We start from the raw sequence: 20,211 nt of genomic DNA on the forward strand, positions 1-20,211 counted from the left end.
GTGACAGAAACTTCTCTGTTTTGCTATTACAGATGAAAAGCAGGGATGTGAGATGTCAAACTTTACACATTTATATTCTACCCAGAGCTTTCTTGTATCATTATTCCCAAGTGAGGGTTAACATCAGTGTGACCCTACAGGTGAAATAGTGCTCTGTTTGACAGATGGGGAATTATTCGTCCAATTAGGCTAATTGGATAGGACAGGTCAGGGCAGATAAGCTGTTGAGTGAAGCTGAATGAACCATAGAGATTGCCGTAAAATTATCTTGAGGAAGTGCAACACAGAGACAAAATTCTACTCAATTTGTCAAAATCTAAACCGCAAAAAAGCTGTATATATCTCACAACAACGGTCGATGTCCTGAAGCAGCTGTCTTCTTTTGTCGACTTCTGCACAGAAAGAAAAATCATTACCCACTAATAGATACTTCAAAACTGCCAGCATCGGTAGGAAAAAAAAAGTGCTAACAGAGTTTTAAACTTCTGTCACGCAACTGATTGATTATTCCGCCATACCTCTTTGTTTTGTAGTCGTCAGAGCGGGAATGGGGGAGTCAAATAAAAAAAAAAGAAATGTTGGAAGTCAAGCTTACTTGATGAAGCAACAGGCATGCCTGCAGCAAACATTACCATTTAAGCAGGAAGTGAGGTATTGCCAGTCAGTCTAACAGTCTGCAGAACACCAGCCGCTGTCGCATGCGTACAGGTATTGCCGGGGGGGGGGGTATGTGGAATATTCAACTGGCCGCTGCTCACCGAGTCGCGTGAAAGTGAGAGGAGAAATGTAGAGCGTAAGAGGAATGAGGGCCAGTCCCTCTGGTGTCCTTTTTAATGAGCATTACTGCACCAGCAGAGGCGGAGGAGGAAGGCTTCGGCACAGCGGCAAGGCATCATGGTCAGCCTGATGCGATAGCTTTCTCAGCTCACTGAGGGCCAACTGTAGGGAAAAGACAGTGAGATGAGAGAGACATCAGACGCGGGGTAATTAGGACCACTCGAGAAAAGAGGTGGAGGAGGATACTACAGCTAAACACCTAACCCTGTCTCACTCTCTCTATCACTAATTCCTTGGGGTCATGCTTGTTTTCGCCTTGATATCTCTGTTAATGAATGAGTGCAGTGTCTATTGCCCAGAGGGGACCAGTGTTCGTGTCTGAAAAGGGAGGCAGGGATTTGGGGCCACACTAGGTTTTGTTTGTGTTGTTCTGAGGCAGCTGGAGGCAATGACGAGGAACACAATAACAGTTTTCATGCACTGAGCGAATGCACAAGCACCCGCTCTTCACACAATCAGAGGGATACAAACACAACTGTGAACAAACACCTGCTGTTAGGAACAGCACTACGACATAACTCAACATCACTACTATACAATAAGTTGTGCATTATGGTTTTAAACTGTTTGAAACTTAACTGTAAATGAAGATACAAGTACTTACAAAGCACTTAGCTGACTATAAAAAGTTTAGATCCAATTTAGGCTAGTTATTGTGGGACATCTTTTAAAGTGCTCTTCAATAAATAGACTGGGATGTGTGAATTTAGATGATGTCGTTTCCAAGCTGATAAAGTGACGTGAAGTTTAATCAGAGCTTATTCTGCTCAGAAACAGGAGAATGATGTGCAAGTCCGTCTGTATGTACATGTTCATTTGGTTGTGAACCGAGCTAGAAAATTATACGTCTGACCCCAGCACAGCACAAGTTGCACGCATTACTCAGAAGAAATATAATTTATCTGTATGACCAAATCATCAACTCCACCTTATCTCAAGGCACCATATATACAGCCACTGTGCGTAAGACATGCAGTGTTTCATACCTGGGTACGCAGTGTTCTGATGCTGGTGCAACAACAGACATGCCATGCTTCAGCTTTTCTTTTTGGGGAAGCTACAGAAGCTGTATGATGAAGTTGGAGGAACAGCAGAGTCCTGATTGAAACCAATAATGGACACAAATTTGTCCCTTACTTTTTCATGTTTTCTGTTTTATTCTCACTTGCTGCTTGCTGCAGTTTAAAAATATGATGATTAGAACTGAAGAAGCACTACGGAACTTGGGCATGTTGTCTCAGTGATGCATTTCCAAATCACGAATAATTCCATGTTGCATCCTACCTGTACTCTGAACTCTCTGCAGTCAGTAAAAGTCAACTTGACGTTGTCTCTTGCCTCATTTCTTACTCTTTTTTTTTTATTTTTCCAATCTTCCCTTCCTCAGATTATGCCCTCCCTCTTTGCTTTGCTTAATCAGCCATGGCGCACATTCAGAAGTGCTGATGTGTGTATATCTGGTGGCTGATGTGGGATGCTGCATGAAGCAGAATTCAGCTGAAACTTCATGTGTCTCAGTAGCAGAAGATGCTAAGTGCTGTGTCTCATCCTCGACATGCTGCTGAGCAGTAGCGACTCTAGAAATGTACATAATAAATGTCACCGTCCCATCAAACAAGTTTTAAGGGCAGAGATATATCGTTCATCTTTAAAATACCGCTCATAAAGCCTTGGTTTGTTGCAGATTTGGCTAATAGTGCTGGCGGCTGCTGTAAGAGATATTTTAAACAGTGATCAAAAAAGTGCTGTAAAAGGTTTTTAGTATACATTAAAGCAGCAAAATAAGGCCTGTCTGATTGGAGAGCAGGATGAGAGAACCAATCAGCGTTTGTCAAAGCCTATAGCCATTGTTGCAGCTTCATTTTATGGGATTCTGTCCTTCAATGAATGACAAGAGGGCTGAATCATACAGTATGAAAAGAAAAAACAACATGCTTTCAGAGCAGTGTAACTTTTCTTATGCTGGACTGAGAGCAAACTAATCTGGTATTTTAGAAGCTCATCAGTATGCAAGCTTCATTCATTGGTATCTTTAACATGAAATAATATCTGCCAGTTCTCACATCCTACTCATAGCTTTATTTTTTTTTTTCTCATGAGTTAATTTTTCACCCAGCTATTATCTGATTTCCTTTATATTAAATCTCAATATTGAAGCTCACTTGTAGTCCAACATGTAGTCTGTAATTGCACAGGCTGATTTTTTTAAACTTAGGTTGGTGGAGAAAAAGAAAAACAGAAAGCAGAAAAAAACCAAGCTGCAACCAAGCCTAATATATTCAGTCTGAGTAGCACATATGCATCATTCTCTCATAGATTTCAGTCAATTTACTTCCCCCAAGCCCCCAAATCCAGCGGTCCAGATGTTCCATGTACTCATGTTTCTACTAAAATATTCACACCTGGTGTCCTCTAGCTTGGAGCCACCCAGTCCCCCTCCACAGATGTGTCCTGTCAATCTAGATAAAGAGGAACATGACCAGCTAATCACATGCTGCTGTGTTATAGAGTGACACTGCTCCAAGACTTGTGTGTTTTTCTCTAAAGGACTATTTCTATACTTTTTTTTCCTCCCTGTGTCTTTGCCTACATCCCAACAGAAATAGAATATTCTGCTTTCAAACATGTGCTGTCACCTAGTCAGTGTATGTAATGTTATCATAAAATGTGTTTATAGGCGCATTGTTTGTAGAGATCAATTTTAATGTGAAAGCTTTTATATGTTCCTATAAACACCATGGTGGCAGAGTCAAGGAGGAAAAAATGGACGGGTTTGAAGAGCACCCATGGGCACAATATTGCCTTTTTCAGTATTTAATTATAATGTAGCTGGCTAAGCACAGTAAACAGTGTGGTTAATATTTTGTGTTTGGAACATTGTTTAATGGATTATTAGATGATGGACAGGCAGGGAAATTAGTTTTTAAACTGACTCATCATGTTAGATTTATTGGAAATTCAGTTATCTGGAGATGATGGGGTCACCTTTTATTACAGTATATTTCATACTGGACTGAGGATATGAGAGTATCTTCATATCATGAAGAAGAAAAAAATTAAATTCAGTTGGAAAAAAAAAAAAAAAAACCTCCAGGATATAAAAGGATCAATTCAATTCAGTCCTCCCACCACCTTTAGAAACCACCTGAATGGACAGAAAGACGATGGCTATCTCACCTCAGACAAAGACTCAGACAGGAGCTGCAAAGGGATGTTCCGCTCATTGTCATGTGAAGCGGATCCTTGGGATCTCTCTGGAGAGCTCTGATGCACCAGCTTGAACTTTGGCTGATGGGGAATGGGTAAATGAACACAAATATGCACATTCACAGGTGCCCCCAGTGGTTCCTCCAACTGTATGAGAGGTTTCAAAGCTCCAGCAAAGCATTAGACTACGCGTACAGAGTCGAACAATGACCATATGTCGAGCTTGGTGCAGCCACGGGGGGATTTCATTAGAGCTTGAGCTAAATTCTTTCCAAATGAAATACTGTACATATCTCCCTGAAGGTAAGACTCGACCATATGTGCATGTTTATTAATATAGCAGCTTTGCTCTTTGGACTTGGGATGATTGATATAAGTAATTACTTTTTTTTTTTTACTTATTTATTTCTCATCTGATCAACTTACCTGCTGTTACTTCGGTGGGTTAAGTTTGGAAAAACAATTTAAACTCTACAAATTTTTTTGTGTTGTCAGTAAACACACAAGACTCGCTGCTGGGAGCTACGGAAGCAAAACGTGGGTACAACAGAGTGGAGCGTGACGAGATTACTATAAACTACTGTTGAAAATCACACAGTTTATCACTAAGTTATGATCTTCTTGAACTCCACTTTCTCATCACAGAGCACCGCTTTGTTCAAACTGAGCTCTGTGGAACTGGATGTCTCAAAACAAGACCAAGCTTTCAGAAATCTAGTCCTTATTAGAACACAGGTTTTATAGTTCATAGTTTTCACTGTTAACACGTGTTGTGCTGCGATATAAAGGTCTTGCATTTCTTTATTATCTAACTTTACCTCAGTGGCGGTAATTCCAATTTACATTTTAATATAGCCCCGGCAAAACAGTTTCATTACATTTCTTCAGACATTGTTCGCACTAAAAAGAACATACCCTTGCTTTGCTGCTGTCTTTTTTGATCTTGAGTTTTTATTATAGCATTCAAACATCTCATTCTGAAGTGCAGGTGTCTGAAAGTCAATTTAAAAGCACCCAGAGCCATCTGATTGAAACATATTCTGTAACATCTTAAGAGGGAGGACACATTTTGAGGCATTACAACTACTGAACAGCTAGTTAAGAAGGTAACTATATATCTTTAATGTTATGACCCTTCCTCTCTGGCATCCGCTGTATTGACCAACGTGAAATAAATGATCCATTATACGTGCGGTATAGATGCGTCATGACCTTATACAAAGTAGAAAGCGAATCATAATGTTGCATTATTTCTTTCCGGCTACATGATAACATTTATTCTTGAAAGAAAGGATAAAGTTTTTACACCATCTGTAGTTTGACTTCATTTAAAATTTGACATATGGCATAAGTCTTCGGCCTACTTTACCTGTGTGATTTTAACACTTATCAAGACAAGATGCTCCACACCTCACCCCAAGCTGAATGTTTAACACCATTAAGATACCAAAGCTCTGTTGCTATTGTCAAAGGCAGGCATTTCAATTAACAACTTGAGAGAGCTGGGGAAACAAGAAAAAAAAAAACTGAAAGCACGCCATCTGAATCATATGCCTTTGAGCTTGTTTTGATTCACGACTGAATCATAGAGGCTTTGCAAGGTTGTATAAATAGAGGTTGGTTCGTCAGTAAAAGTCAGGGCCTTGTTATGACAAACCGCTGAATCCCTGATTAACTAAGAAAGTGATAAACTGAAGGTCTAATTGACTAGTTGATATGTACATATGTTGTTATTAGTTATTAATGTTATTATCACTGTTTTACACCTTTAGTAGGAGCCCTTCATTTACAAGTTTTAGATATCAAAATGCAGAGAAATGCAGAGCTTGTCAAACAGCTGTGTCTGAGTTGAGTTGAAAAAAAATCTATTTTGCACATCACAGGAGCTTAAGCTGTTTATTTGTAAGTCAGTTTGCAGCGAGATCAGTGTGTTTGTGTGCACGCGCTTGCCTGCGGATGCGTGTGTGTGTGTGTTCGTCTCTGCTGACGGGTAAGAGGAAAGCAGTTTTAATCACCACTCACCCTCACACCCTGCTGACAGCGTCAGAGGACCAGTCTAACCCCCTTCCTATGATCAGCTTCATCAGCTGTCTGCTTAGCCTTCCATTCATCTCTTTATTATTTATTTACCTCCACTTTGTACAGACATATTCCTCAAGGGAACACATCCTCTGAGTGTTTAGGCAGGGCCTCAGTGAAAATACCTCAGCAGAAGAACTTTTCCTCTCGACTTGTGTTTCACAGTTAGTTTTGAGTTAGACGCTGATGTGCTTTTTTTTTCCCCTCATTTGACAGGTATTTTTAAAGAGGGAGGGGGCAGACGCCTCATTCAAAGTTATGTTTAATGTTGACTTGATTGATCTGACTTGCTTTTTAAACTTAAGAAAAAACTTATGATGAAAATTAAGAATAATGGAAAGCAAGCAGTGGTACCAAAAATTAATTTTTTTCCCATTGTGTCATTAATCGTTAATTTGATTTGGCACAAAAAAACAGTGGGTAACCTTTTCATGTTTGTTGGCAAAGCAATACATGTCAAACCATTTGAATCAGTCTTTCTTTTTGAAATTGACATTTTGTTTTAAGTTTTAGCACCTAATAAAAGCAGGTTTTAATTTTTATTAAATGAAGTCTAATGTTTTTGGCACCAAGGTCAGCTTCAGGGTTGCATAACATGGCTGTCATCAGCCATGTTATGCAACCCTTCTTCAGGTCAGGAAATGAAATTCTCTAAAGTTTATTTAGAGGCGCACTTGTGAAGCAAAATGTAAATGTTTCTTACTTTCGAAAAAGCTTAAATATTGTTACAGCATATCTAGGATAACTTGATGTAGCTTTTGTCTGTTTAACACCAAACTTTGTTTTTCCCAGATGAATAAAGCCAGATAAAAAAAAGACATCTGGTAAGTCTAAGTCCAATCTATGGACTTATACATGGAAAATGAAGAGCAGAGAGACAAACAGGGAAAGAAATCCTCACAGCATCATGCAGCCTCCATCAGCAGTCTAAGCCTTCAGCAGCATCACTAAGGGATGGCTAACCACCTTTAACTATAGGATTTATCATAAAGGAAGGTTTTAAGCTGAACTATAAAGGCAGAAAGGGTGACTGCTTCCTAAACCAAGCTAGAAGGGGATGGGCCAGTGGATGCCTCCCAGTCTGCTCTTACACACTCCAGGAGCCACTACTAAACCTGCTGTCTTAGTGTTGGGAGTGCCCTGTTGTGAAAATATGAATCTATGAGATCTTTGATATACATTGAAGCTTTGTCAGACAGCCTTATTTGTGAGCAGAAGAATTTGAAATTCTTAAAACCTGTTTGAGCCAAAGACCAGATTATGGGATTTTCACTGTGGTTCTGGCAGGTTAATACCATCCAGACCACTCGCGTAGTTACACAGTTTTCTCCAGTTTTTCACGTCCGCAGACAACATCAGTCTTTTACAGAATTTAAGGAGAAGATTTTGTCATTGAGTGACCCTGCCTATAAGACAGTTTTTGGGAATTTGACAAACTGATTGGTTTCATCTGGCTTCATGGATAAATGTATCTAAATATCATCCACATAGCATTTAAAACTTATGCCATGCTGTCTAAACATTACCTACAAGGCGCATGGTCAATATAATGCATCCATTAAGGTACAGAACTCTGAGGAACTTTATGACTTGCTCTGGTGTGTGAGGACTTATCATTAATAATACACATTACACATCATGAAATCTATCAGATAAATATGATCTCAGACAGATTAATGAAGTTATTTAATGCCAATAAAGCCTCTGTAACAGAGTTGTAATCAATGGTGTTGAATGCAATGCTGAGATCTAGCAGGATAAGCACAGAGAGGAGTCTGTTGTCCATTAAAAGATCATTAGTAACATTTCCCGGTGTTGTCTCTGTGCTATGATAAGCTCTAATACTGACTGACACCCTTCAGATTATTTCTGCTCAAATGGACACATGATTACAAGCTAAATAAAATGGTGCAAACTATTACTTGCTGGGCAAACAAACATGCTATAAATATGAAGTATTATAGTAATCAATTTACAAAATCATTTATGCCTTGGACTGGATAATGCATCGTGAAGGTGTTAAAACTCTGGTCAAGTTTTAGGGAGTGATTTAGAAGCTGTTGTTGAGCTGATGAGTCTCAGACATGCAAAGTTTTAAAGACACGGACTGATGTAACGTTACTGTCTGCAGCCCTCAGCCTACGCCATCCTGTCTGTTCAGCAAAGTGACGGTTGCAAAGCTGGTGCGAAAATACAGGAGAAAGATTGGAGGTGATGGTCTGGTGTAGAAACGTGACCTCAAATCGACAAGTAAAATTTGCCTCATGTGACTTTTGTGAAGCGTAGAGGATGGGGATGTTCACTGAGGCGTTTGTGGAAGTTCCTTTTAGAACATACCGCAGGGTTCAGTCACTCTTTCTGCTGTAGTTATTTAAAAATGAAAGGCACACGAAGAACAAGGGCATGTGTCAAAACACTAAAAATAAAAACGCCTATGGCTAGTTTTACAAATAAAAAGTAAATGAGGCTTGGTCTGACACTGAATATGTAAAGTATTCATTTCATCACTTTCAGCCACAGTTATGACTGCCTTGCCAGAAAAAGTGCCACATAGCTGCTACCAGGCAAGTCTTAAGACATAATTAGCTTCACAAGGCCAGACCTTGATGTACCTACACAGTGAGCATCTGAGGAGAAAATGCTGGAAAATAGATTTATGGTGTTGTGCTGTACGAGCAAATATCTGTGATGGTATACTGACATCTGTGGGATAATTGCACAGAGGAAGTCAAAATCAGACAAATCAAAACAGGAGCACTAAATAAAGGCAGAGGAGTGACCTGCATGTGCATCACTGAAAATAGCAAAAGAACTAATGGTTTCAATAAATATCACAATGTTTCATACATTATGCTATGTAAATAAATGTTTAAAATCATGCCATGTTAACAGTGAAAAGCGGCTTAAACAGTAGACCGCTTAGTCAATAGGACCCTAGACCTTCTTACATCTGCAACATGCAGCTGCGCCCCAAAAGTCAATCCATGTGACTATTGATTATACAGAAAAAAGTGCAGACAAAGCACACAGTTAGTCAATAATTAGAAAGACACATGTTACTGCTGATGAAGACACTTGTACCACTGAATTTAAGAGTGTGGTCGATGGGACATGGATCCTGCAGATGAAGCCCTGCGCTTCAGATCACACATGAATAAGCAGAGTGTATTTATATCGCCTCTGCAGCTAATCAAAAACATCACAGCATCATAAGCAAGACGCTCTCATGGTATGCTGTGCTACCGTACGTTGGTTAGGATACGGAATGTTAAAAAAGTCCATTATTCACTGAAGACCTGCAGTGGTTTGCATCTGTCGCTGCATTATTAATAAATCCCACATCATAATGTCCTTTTCACCACATGTAAAGTAAAATTGTATTGTTTCTTTGAGCCACTAAAAAGCAACACTATGTTGCATGTATTGTTACTACATAAAATGTAGTGATTGGAAAACTAAAGCTGTCCTCCAATATTTTTCTACTGTTTTTTTTTTTTTTTGTTTTCTTTAAATGGACGTTGGGAAACACATAATGCCTAAGTACAATTTTTGTTTATGCCCTGGTTGAAGTTGTAAATACAGTATATTACCTATTATTATATAACTATTAATTATTAACTACATGGTTAAAGTGATTCTTTGGAGTAATGTCTTGCTTTATTCAAGAAAAGCAATATCTCATTTGAATTCCATCTGGTCATCAATGAGAGTTAGTGAGCAAACATAAAACCTGCATTAGTAGTAATAATAATAATAATAATAATAATAATAATAATAATAACAATAATACATTAGACAAAACTATATTTTTAAACTTCCTTGTCTGTTGTGCATCAATCTGACAACTGTGTTGAAACACAACTGGAAGGCATATTCTACACTTTAGCAGATATTAACAATGTTAGCATGTTGGAGACCATGCGGTGGGAAACCCCGGGAAGCTCTGTGGATGCAGTTTACATCCCTCCATGAAGTGATGAGTTTCAATAAATTTATATTCTGCATATGTAAGCCAGAAAGTTACAGTCACTTCTTTTTTTTTTTTTTTTTTTGGGTGGCAAGACACCAGACACACTAACATGCTAATAATTATAGCTACTGTTACTTTAAGTTTGGAAAAATACCAAGAAAGTAAAAAAAAAAAAAACAAAAAAAAAAAAACAGAGGCACTGCAAGAGATCTAACAAGTTTAAATCCCCTATTAGTGTTAAGTTGTTGCATTAAATGTCATCATTCTTAAGGCTCTAAGAAAGACATCAGGCTAGCCTTCCTGGTACTGGACCATTCATTCATTTATTCATTCATTCATTCATTCATTCAGTCATTCAGTCGTTTGTTTTCTATATTTCTTAGTCCAGTTCATGGTTGCAGGAAAGCTCGAGCCTATCCCAGTAATAACTAGGTGAAGAGGCAGGGTAACACTCTGGACAAGTTGCCAGTCCATTGCAGCGCTTTTGAACTGATAATGTCACAAAGTCAGCTGGCAAACATGCAGACATACTTAAATCGTGTTAAATCATGTTTTATAACTCAGCATTGTTAGTCAATGTGGTTCTTGCCATCTTAGCTGGTGTGTGCAGACAGACATGATTACATATGTTGTTTATATGACTGAAGTATGATGAATCAATTCAAATAAACACACTAAAGCCATATTTCATGCTTTAACATTTTTTTTATTGCATTTGTATTGTCAAAATCATAAAAAGGAGAAATACATCTGTTCTCCATGAGAAAATGATAACCATGCAGAGGATCATGGAAGTTGAACGCATTGCACAGGCTGACTGTCTGATAGAATCCTTCCACGCCTGACAAATAATCTCCCTCAGTGATGTTTACATAATGCCTAACAAGTGTTAAATTTGTAGAGCTAATCGGGGAAACTGTCAAACCTTGGCATTGTGGACGGTGCAGTAATCCATTCCATCATTGTTATTCAGCTCCAATCTCATTACCTCTATTCAACATTTAAGCGTGCTGAGGATGAAGACTGCCACGGCTGCACAATCAAGGAACATTTCAAAATGCACAGCACATTGGAAAAAAAAGGAGGGTTAACGCTTGCTTCTTCCATCATGCAATGACATCTCTCTGATTTATGAATAATAAGGTAATAAGAAACATAGTCGAGGCGTTTCATATTCATAACAACTTGAACAATGTGTAAGCAACCTGGGATTTCATGCATCTAAAATTACACCTTCCCAAGGATTTCTCTCCCTTCAAGCCAATGAAATTCATTCAGTGAATGTTTCATCATGTCTCTGCCAAAGATGTTATTGAGAAATTACAGAAGAGGCAATGAGTCAGGAAGCAGTATGACAGTAGCCCGAGTGGAATCCAAGAGAGATGTATTATTATGATATTTTCTTGGAGGATTCAGGAATTGAATTCTGAATCAGTGGAATATGATTTTTAAGTGAGGTTATGCTATCCCCTGATAGATGATACACAGGCAACAGCCAAAGTAGACAGAGCATTGCAATGGATACACCAAGTACAGAGCTGTTCATGCACCGCACCAGTAGGCTGCATAAAGAAGAAGGTGAAGAAATGGAAACACTGTGGCATCAGAAAAGGAACAAAAGATGTGATGGAGCTTTTGGCACCGAAAAATAGTAAAGAAACCATTCTCTCTTTCTGTCATTCTCTCTCTTTCTGTCTGTTCAGCCATTTAGAGGCTTTGTAATTATTAATCTTGATTGATTACACTTTAATCACAGTTAAACAATGCAATTTAATCAGTGAGGTTCTCAAAAGCTTTTTTTTTTTTTTTTTTTTACTTAATAAATAATAATAATCGGCATTAATATTGTAAATATTTGCCTTAGCAATGTCAGTAAAAATGCATTTAATTGCAAAAAAATTCACAATAGCAGAAAAACAAACAAATTATATCCCTGACCTAAAGTTATAGTGCTATTTTAAGTACTTTAACTAACAGCTCCAGCTGTTTTTTTCTCATGAAGAGTCTACAGCAGGGGTGTCCAGCTCTCACCCTTGAGGGCTACAATCCAGGTTTTCCATGCATCCCTGCTCCAACACACCTGACTCTAAAGAATTCGCATAGTACCGAACTTCATTGGCTTTTATTGAATGGAAGCCAGGTGTGTTGAAACATGGAGGACTGACTTTGGACACCCCTGGTCTACAACATGTTATAATACTTTGAATTTTTTAGATGCTTTTGTCCACACGCTTTGTTAATTCATTAATTCATGATCCCTCCATTGAACTGACAAAACAAATAAATGCCATTTATTTAAGAATATTGAAACACCTTAAGAGAAAACAGCTCAGTGAACCATCAAATAGACCATGGGAGTATATATTTTGACAATGATTAACAACATTATACAAAATATATACAATGGTAATGAAACGTGCTACATGAAGAAACTTAAAATCAGGTAAAGGACACATTTGATATCAGCTGCATTTTAATATTTTATATAAAAGTCCAAATCTGCACTGTTTCTTTGAAGCTGGAATCTTTAAACTTAATGCAGTACTGTCGTTTTCCTTTCACCTTTCTTTGTAGCTTTAAATGATATGTCTCAATGTCTCTGTAAGGCATTTATAGTCACCCTGTTCATGCTATACAAATAAACTGATGTAGCCATTATGGAACTTTTTTATTGAAATGGGAAGGTGACGGAATAAAAACACCATTGCTTTCCATCACATTTGTGGTTGAAATATTGTAGGATTTTAACCCTTCCCTTTAAAGCAATCTACATTTACTCTTGAGAGGACCATCATTGTCTAACTATAAATGTTGTGGTTCCTGCTCTGACCTGTGCTGCAGTGGGTGTGCCTGTTTCCCTGGCAATCAAGTCCACACCAGGTTCTCATCGGGAAATCAGCAGCAGCAAGATAAAAGGCCAGCTCAGTTCACCAGTCATCGCCTGATTGTTGTTTCATCTGTGGTAACAGCTCTCGGCCATTGCAGCATTTCTGCTTAAGAATTTAAACTGCTTGTTTCACAACTGTCTGTTCTGTCACCAGTGCATGATTCTTGCCTGCCTGCCTGCCCGTCAACCTGCCTGCCTGCCCGTCAACCAGCCTGCCTGCCCGTCAACCTGCCTGCCTGCCCGCCCGTCAACCAGCCTGTCTGCCCGCCAACCCGCCTGCCTGGCCACCTACCATTCTGCCCAGGAGAACAATAAACCTGTCCTAGTATCCACATCCAATCTGCACTTGGGTCCTTGTTTGTCCTACACCACAACAATAAAGCACAATGTGAGAATGTAGGATGACCTAAAAGTACCTAATGTAAAGCAAAATTTCATACATGCATATATATATATATATATATATATATATATATATATATATATATATATATATATATATATATATATGTATGAATGTATATAAAATAAAGCAGGTGCCTTCATTGTTGCACTCCAGGATCAAATAATTCAAACTTTGATAAATGATTCTTCTCTAATCAAAACATGTTCTTCTCCATGTTTGTGGAATCCTTTTTTTCCTTTCTCCCTTACAAAACTAGGCCACACCATTGAAGTTCCTATAAAATTGCAGTGTAACATAAGAAATGGCTGTAAATAAATTATGACACAAAGTAAGTTCCAGTAATTCTGCCGTATGTTCATACAGTATGGATGGGTTACCTTATCAGCAGAGCCCTGGGTCACTGGGGCCTAAGAATAGTGCTTGGTAAAGGATTTCATCAGGTGAAAAGTTGCTATTTATGGCATACCTGTACAGTACATCATGACCACTGATTCACTTGGTGGTGAACTAGAGGGGAGCAGCGGGTGATGAATCTGTGCTCTGAATCCTGGGAGGTCATCCACATGACATCAAGAGCGATTAAGGGCCTTGTCCCCAATCTATCAGGGGACAATCGGAGTATTTCATCATCATATCCACGTTTTTTCCTGCTTTGCTTCCCACATGGGGAAACTGCTCATCAGAAGCATGGCTATTTAAGTGTGCGGTCATAGACAAGGCCACAGTTCATCTGTACGTATGTACACTGTCAGCTAGGAAGTGTATGCCACTACCTCCTGATGTATACGCCAGAAAGACAAAAGGGAGACAAGGACCAGCTCAGCCATCTCTTGTCCCAGAGGAGTCATCCATCAGAGTTGGATTTGACCCTGGTGGACGGATGTTCTCTCGTGGGGCTTGCACTCACCCTGGATGGATACAAGGCTTCAGTGCTCATTTGTTGTGCTCAAGGAGCTGAAGGAGTGGTTGGACTCATTATGTATACCGTAAAGCAGACAGGTGTCGGACTCTGGGGATCCTACGCTTCTGTCCTGAAGTCTTGAATAAGGATTACTCTTCATCCCTGCCTTTGTGTTTTGCAGCTCCATGGACTATTCGTGAAACTCTCATGTGATCAGGCGGTCATAAAACTATTTTGAAAGAACTAAAATGATTAAAACTGAAAATCACAAAGAGGTTTGACAGAGTAAGAATTAGCGCAAAAAAAAAAAACTAACAAAAAAAGAAACCCGCTATGCCAACCTTGGTTTAGTGGGTGGGCAACTCTGGTCCATGAGGGCTGCAATCCTGCTTTTGGGTGCTTTTCTGCTGCAGCACACCTGAATCAAAGTTTAATTAGCAGTCATGTGTAGAGGTTGACACCAACTCCACAATTACACATTGATTTGAGTCAGGAATGTGCAGCAGGGAAATTCCAAACTCTTGTAGGATTGCGGCCTTCCGTGACTAGAGTTGCCCACCACTGATTTAATGGAATATGCAATTTACTGCATGTTTTGACTCCTTTTTTCAGTGTTTAGACCCTGAAAAAAATGGTTGTTTTCAAGAAAAAAAAAAAAAAAGTCTAAAGTCTGAAAACTCACTAGCACTGAACTAGCTAAGCTGACAGCTGTGATTTAGCTAAACTGTGCACCAGTGTAAGCAGTGTACAAGGAAATCATACAATTACCAATATTCTGTGTTGTTTGGAATCAAAACTACAAAAACCATTCATTTTTTTTCAATACCTTTAATTTTCTGTTAATCATAACTAATGTGTTAAAGCCCCACCCCTAGTTTACGTTAATCATCTGACCATTATCAAGAACTCAAAAGCAGAAATTGCTTAAAAATGTAAGGTGGGGAAAAAGAAACTTTGCAGAAAACTAAGTACTCCAGTAAAATATAAATATCTCAAATATTTAACAAAAGGAAGTATTTGTACTTCATTAAATGACAGCTGTGTGCAGAACACAGGTACACAATTTTAAATAATTATCTGTAATGCAGACAACATACTGCACATGAGGCAACTGGATTTTTGTCTACTGACGGCCACCATCTATTCACATCTCACTTGGCATTTGAAGTAATATCTGAGCCCATTATTACCTTTAGATGTCAGTGTTTCTCACACAGTGTACCTTGAAGTTTGTAGATCTGAAAGTTTAGAAGCGTTAAGTTTGGCATTTTGTCTTTTGAACAGAAAAACAGTAAATTTCGTACTATTTTAAAATGTAGTTTTTGTATACATTTTTTAAAACAATGTGAAGTTAAAAAAAAAAAAGACCTGCTGATTCATTGTGCTAGCTTTTTTTGTTTGTTTTGTTTTTTGTTGTTGTTTGTTTTTTGTTTGGTTTCATCTTTGATCATTACTGTTGTTGTGGAGCAGGCTGGAGCAAAAAGAAAAAAAGTCATCCCTAGTAAGCCCACAGGACTACAAGGATCTCTTTCATATGGTTTTGCAACATGTCAGTCATGGTGGACCACTCGCAATACTAACAGCACAATGCAACAACGCTGACTGAACACAGTTATTCCAAGCTTTACTAAAAGTATCATCCTCTCAGAGTATCTCTTGACCAGGCTCTAGGCAACAATGACCTCAACCATGACCTGACATTTTGCATTAAGTCCAGTGAGAACATGACATTATTCTAGTTCAACAGCAAACTTGAGAAAAGAAGGACGCAATGCAAAGGTTTTGCAGGCTGAGGGGCAGGCAGCAGGAACCAACAAACAACCAACATTATGCATGAATATTGATGAAACAGGTTATGACGGAGACTGTAGACCTATAAGCTGTGTTATATCTACTGTGAGACAAAAAAAACAAACAAAAAACAGTAAAGGTAACATCAAACTGGAAAAGCTCATTTCAAATTCTATTAAACATTTACATATTATTGGAGAGTAATTGCTTATTCACCTCTTGGAGACTGTGGTCGCAGAACAAAAAACCCTGTTAACATTCATATATTAATTAAACATTTACATTTCTCTTAAAAATGGGGTAATTAATTTCTGCTTTAATTGTATTTATCTACATAACTCAAATAACACTTTAGACTTTCTAAAACAATTACTGCAACTAAAATATATCCGTCTCCTCCCTTCATTCATTTTTTTCATTAAGGTCCTGCACAGGTAAATGTGGTTCATATAACTACAGTAGATCTAAGGATGCTTGATAGACATCTCTAGGGACTGACTGCACAGCTGAAAATTACAATCAGCTGGGCCATATGAACACAGCGTGCACCACTTTCTTTGTTGCAAATGGCAGTTTCATATACATTTTACTGAATATGGTTTTTGTCTGCTCTGCATGCTGCAAAATGGGAATACCTACTACAATTGTGGACACCTTTGGCAGTTATGCAGTTATTTACTTCTGTCATGGGGTGTTTGCAAATTGCGTCATTCACAATGGTGCACGTATTGTGAATAGGTTTTAGGGAAATACTCAGGGCCACAATTTGCACAGCTCAAATGGAAAGATGCATTTACATCGGTGCTGCAATCCCCATCTGCATGCACGCACTAGCTAAAAGATAGCTCAAGCGTCAGTGACTTAATAGTGTAGAGTCAATGTGATTAGAGATAACTATTGTTGTAACACCGATAGCAAACAGCTTTGTTGTTTTGTTTTTTAAACCATCACCTGCTTGTGATTTTTCCCACTTTGTTTAAGTTTTCGTTTTCATGTATGGAAAATGAAAGATCCCATTAGCACCCTCTGCTGCTGACTGTCAGATTCACAGTGTTTGTTTATGTCAATGGTTTGAAGCACAATGGAGGAAGGCGATCTGATGGCCGTATCAGAATCATGGTGGATAGAAACAGACAACAGCTTCCAATGTTATGTTTTACAGAACATCCAGATGGCCAGGCTGCCTCTGTTACTGTGTCATTCTTAATGGAAATGAGGACTTCCTTTTCATTACGCATTAGCAGAAAGGCTTCCAACTGCTCCTCAGCTTCTTAGTGTGCTCCTCTAAATTCCTTTGAATCTAAAATGGAAGTGTAAGACGTTTTGTGCCACCTTCAATGGAAAACCTTTTAATCCACATGTCCTGATTTTTCGCCTCTGTGTTACAGTAAAATTATGCAATTCATTGACTTGTCTGGTTGGGTTCGGTCATGATCCTTTGTCAGGATTACAAGTTGTTCTATGGTTCAAGTTTTTACAAAAGAAAGAAAGAAACATAAGAATAATAGCTCTTTATTTTCTTTTAGGTTGCAACCATCAGCTCCATCACATTCAATTTGGATGCAGTTATGGTTGTTGCCATGGTAACATATAAACATCACAACTCACAATAGAACATTTTTGCATTTTGATGGTGAACAACTAGAGTAGATAGGTAACAGAGACAGTGTCTGAATGTCCAAACTATCCCCATTGCAGTCACACCATTTTCTAGGGGTGTGAATATCCAGAGGGAAAAACGGGCCAATATAGGGCAAGAGTTCATATTGCCACAATTGACGCTTATTTGTTAAATAAATATGCAACAAAGAATAAAAACTACAATGTTAGAAAATAAAATATTTTCACGCAAGTTTGAATTGGATTCAGAACAATGTATTGTGGTTGCTGTGGCAACAGTCTGTAGTTATGTGATCTGCAATGAGGAGAAAATAGCCAGCTTCATGCCTGAATTGCCAACAGAATGCATGCACTATAGTGGGCTATATACAGCGTAGCCCTATGTAGTAAATGAGGGGTTAAGGAATAGTTTGGATATCAGGACATGGCCAAAGACTCGTTACTTGAGGCAGTCAGCCTCCTTGTGATTTGCATCCCCACTTTCCATTTACTTTTAGCCAGTCCCCAGAAAATCTTAAAAACAAAAAAATTGATGATAAACAAGAATCATCTGTGCGGTGAAGCGGTTCAGAGAAAGTCAAACTGTTGCAGAAGAACAGGCAGTTCACAAGCACTATTTCATTGCTCAGTTCCCACAGACTGTGTGTATAAGTTGACGCATGTTGCACAGCACTGACTCAATATGATGTGTGGTGGTCAAGGAGCAATGCATGCTGGTTAGAAATCTTGTTTGACTTATGCTGGCGGCAGAGAAGGTTTCCAAGTCGCGTAACATTAAAACCTAACTGGAATAAGGCAGCTGTGGGTCAGGACAGCCCAGACACTGCAGCTGCTCTCAGGCATCACTGGAAGAGATCCAACTCAAATCCTCACCAATGTGTGTGACCTGTGATACATTTTTATTCTGAGATCTATCATCTTCTGCAGTAAAGCAAGAAATGTAATTTAAAGAGTACAGATTTTACTAAAGTTCTGGAAGCAATGATTGCTTCTGAGTTGACCCTGTTTTTTAAAAACTTCCAAGAAAACCGCTGAAAGAAAAGATTTTTATCTGCAGGAAATCTTTAGATGAAGAAAGGTATTCAGTTAAATTCAACAGAAAAAGAAAATCTCTCAGGGTTCTCAGTGACCAACTGTAGAATACGACATCAAACTTGCAGTTACAACAGATAACAGATAAGATGAAAGATATGAAATATATTTTTTATGGCTTCACTTTAGTTGGTTGGCCATAAACCCTCTTCAAGCGGTAAAATGATTATTTTCTTTAGGAATCCCGGAAAACAAGTCACGTGAAAATAATTATGCAATCTAAAGGTGATGCTTAAACTGGTTTTCACAAGTCCAGCCTGTGTTTCAAGACATGGTTCATGTTCATGTTCATGACCTCTGAAGAAACTGGGGGGTTCTGAGACTAGTAGTCTTAATCTCATGCAGCCAGAGGTACATCCAAAAGGTATTAACAAGTCCGTGCTCATAGATTATCACATCCTATTCTAAACTAAGCTTACAATTTCAATTTTTATCTGTATTTATTTATTTAATATCAACCAGATGACTGAAATTCAAATCTTAAAAAGCTCAAATAATACTGATTAGTACATGGGTGGAAAGCTGGGAGAAATCTGTGCTGTGAAAAAGTGGGGTTTTCTATACGACTGGGGGTAATAAGGTAAGTGGATGCAGGTGTGCTGAGAAACAAACAGGGAGCAGGTGTGATTTGAGGATCTCTGGTGGATAAAAAAGAAAAGAGAAAAAAGGAGGGGGGCAGCAGCATTCAACAAAATCTAAACCAGTTCATAATAAAAACTAGAGCGCATGAACGTTCATATCCCACCAACATCTAACCGTTTGGTGAACGGTTTTATATTCTGACCAAGTGGCTGGGGTTTGACATCTTAGCTTTGATCTGTTTACTGGTAAGACTTCAGGTAGCCAATTCATGTTTGACTATCTTACACAAGGCAAGGATGTTTGTGAGTTGAGTGTTTGAGTCCCTGAATCAGCTGTTAAAGCAGATGAAGACTGGAACCATTTACTTATTAATAGAAAGATATTCCTCACTCACATGAGTGAAAATGAGTCTTTAAGCTTCAGTGTAATTCTCAAGATGATTATTATGCTTCAACTGCATTAGATTAGACTGCATATTGAATAACTCTTTGAGCCTATATTAAGTGATGGTTACATATTGATTGGTGTGTTGTGTTTAGATACAAAATTTGGAGCTAGTCATATGAAAAAGATTTGCCACCCAAGAAAATATTTATTTCTTCAGCAACTGCATCCTATTTAATTATAACAGCAAGACGCATGATATTAATTAATACAAATTTATTTAAGATAAAGAACATTTAATATGAATCCAATGATAACAGATGGGGGTATCTCCCTGATCTAGTCATATCACACCTACACACACGCTAAAATGGAAACCCACAACTGGGACCGACACATAGGATTGGAGGGATACAGCCCCCAGACGAGGCTCGCCTCCTCCAATTTATGTCCCC

Source organism: Telmatherina bonti (genome assembly GCF_933228915.1).
Source record: "Telmatherina bonti genome assembly, chromosome: 4".
NCBI classification, from domain to species: Eukaryota; Metazoa; Chordata; class Actinopteri; order Atheriniformes; family Telmatherinidae; genus Telmatherina; species Telmatherina bonti.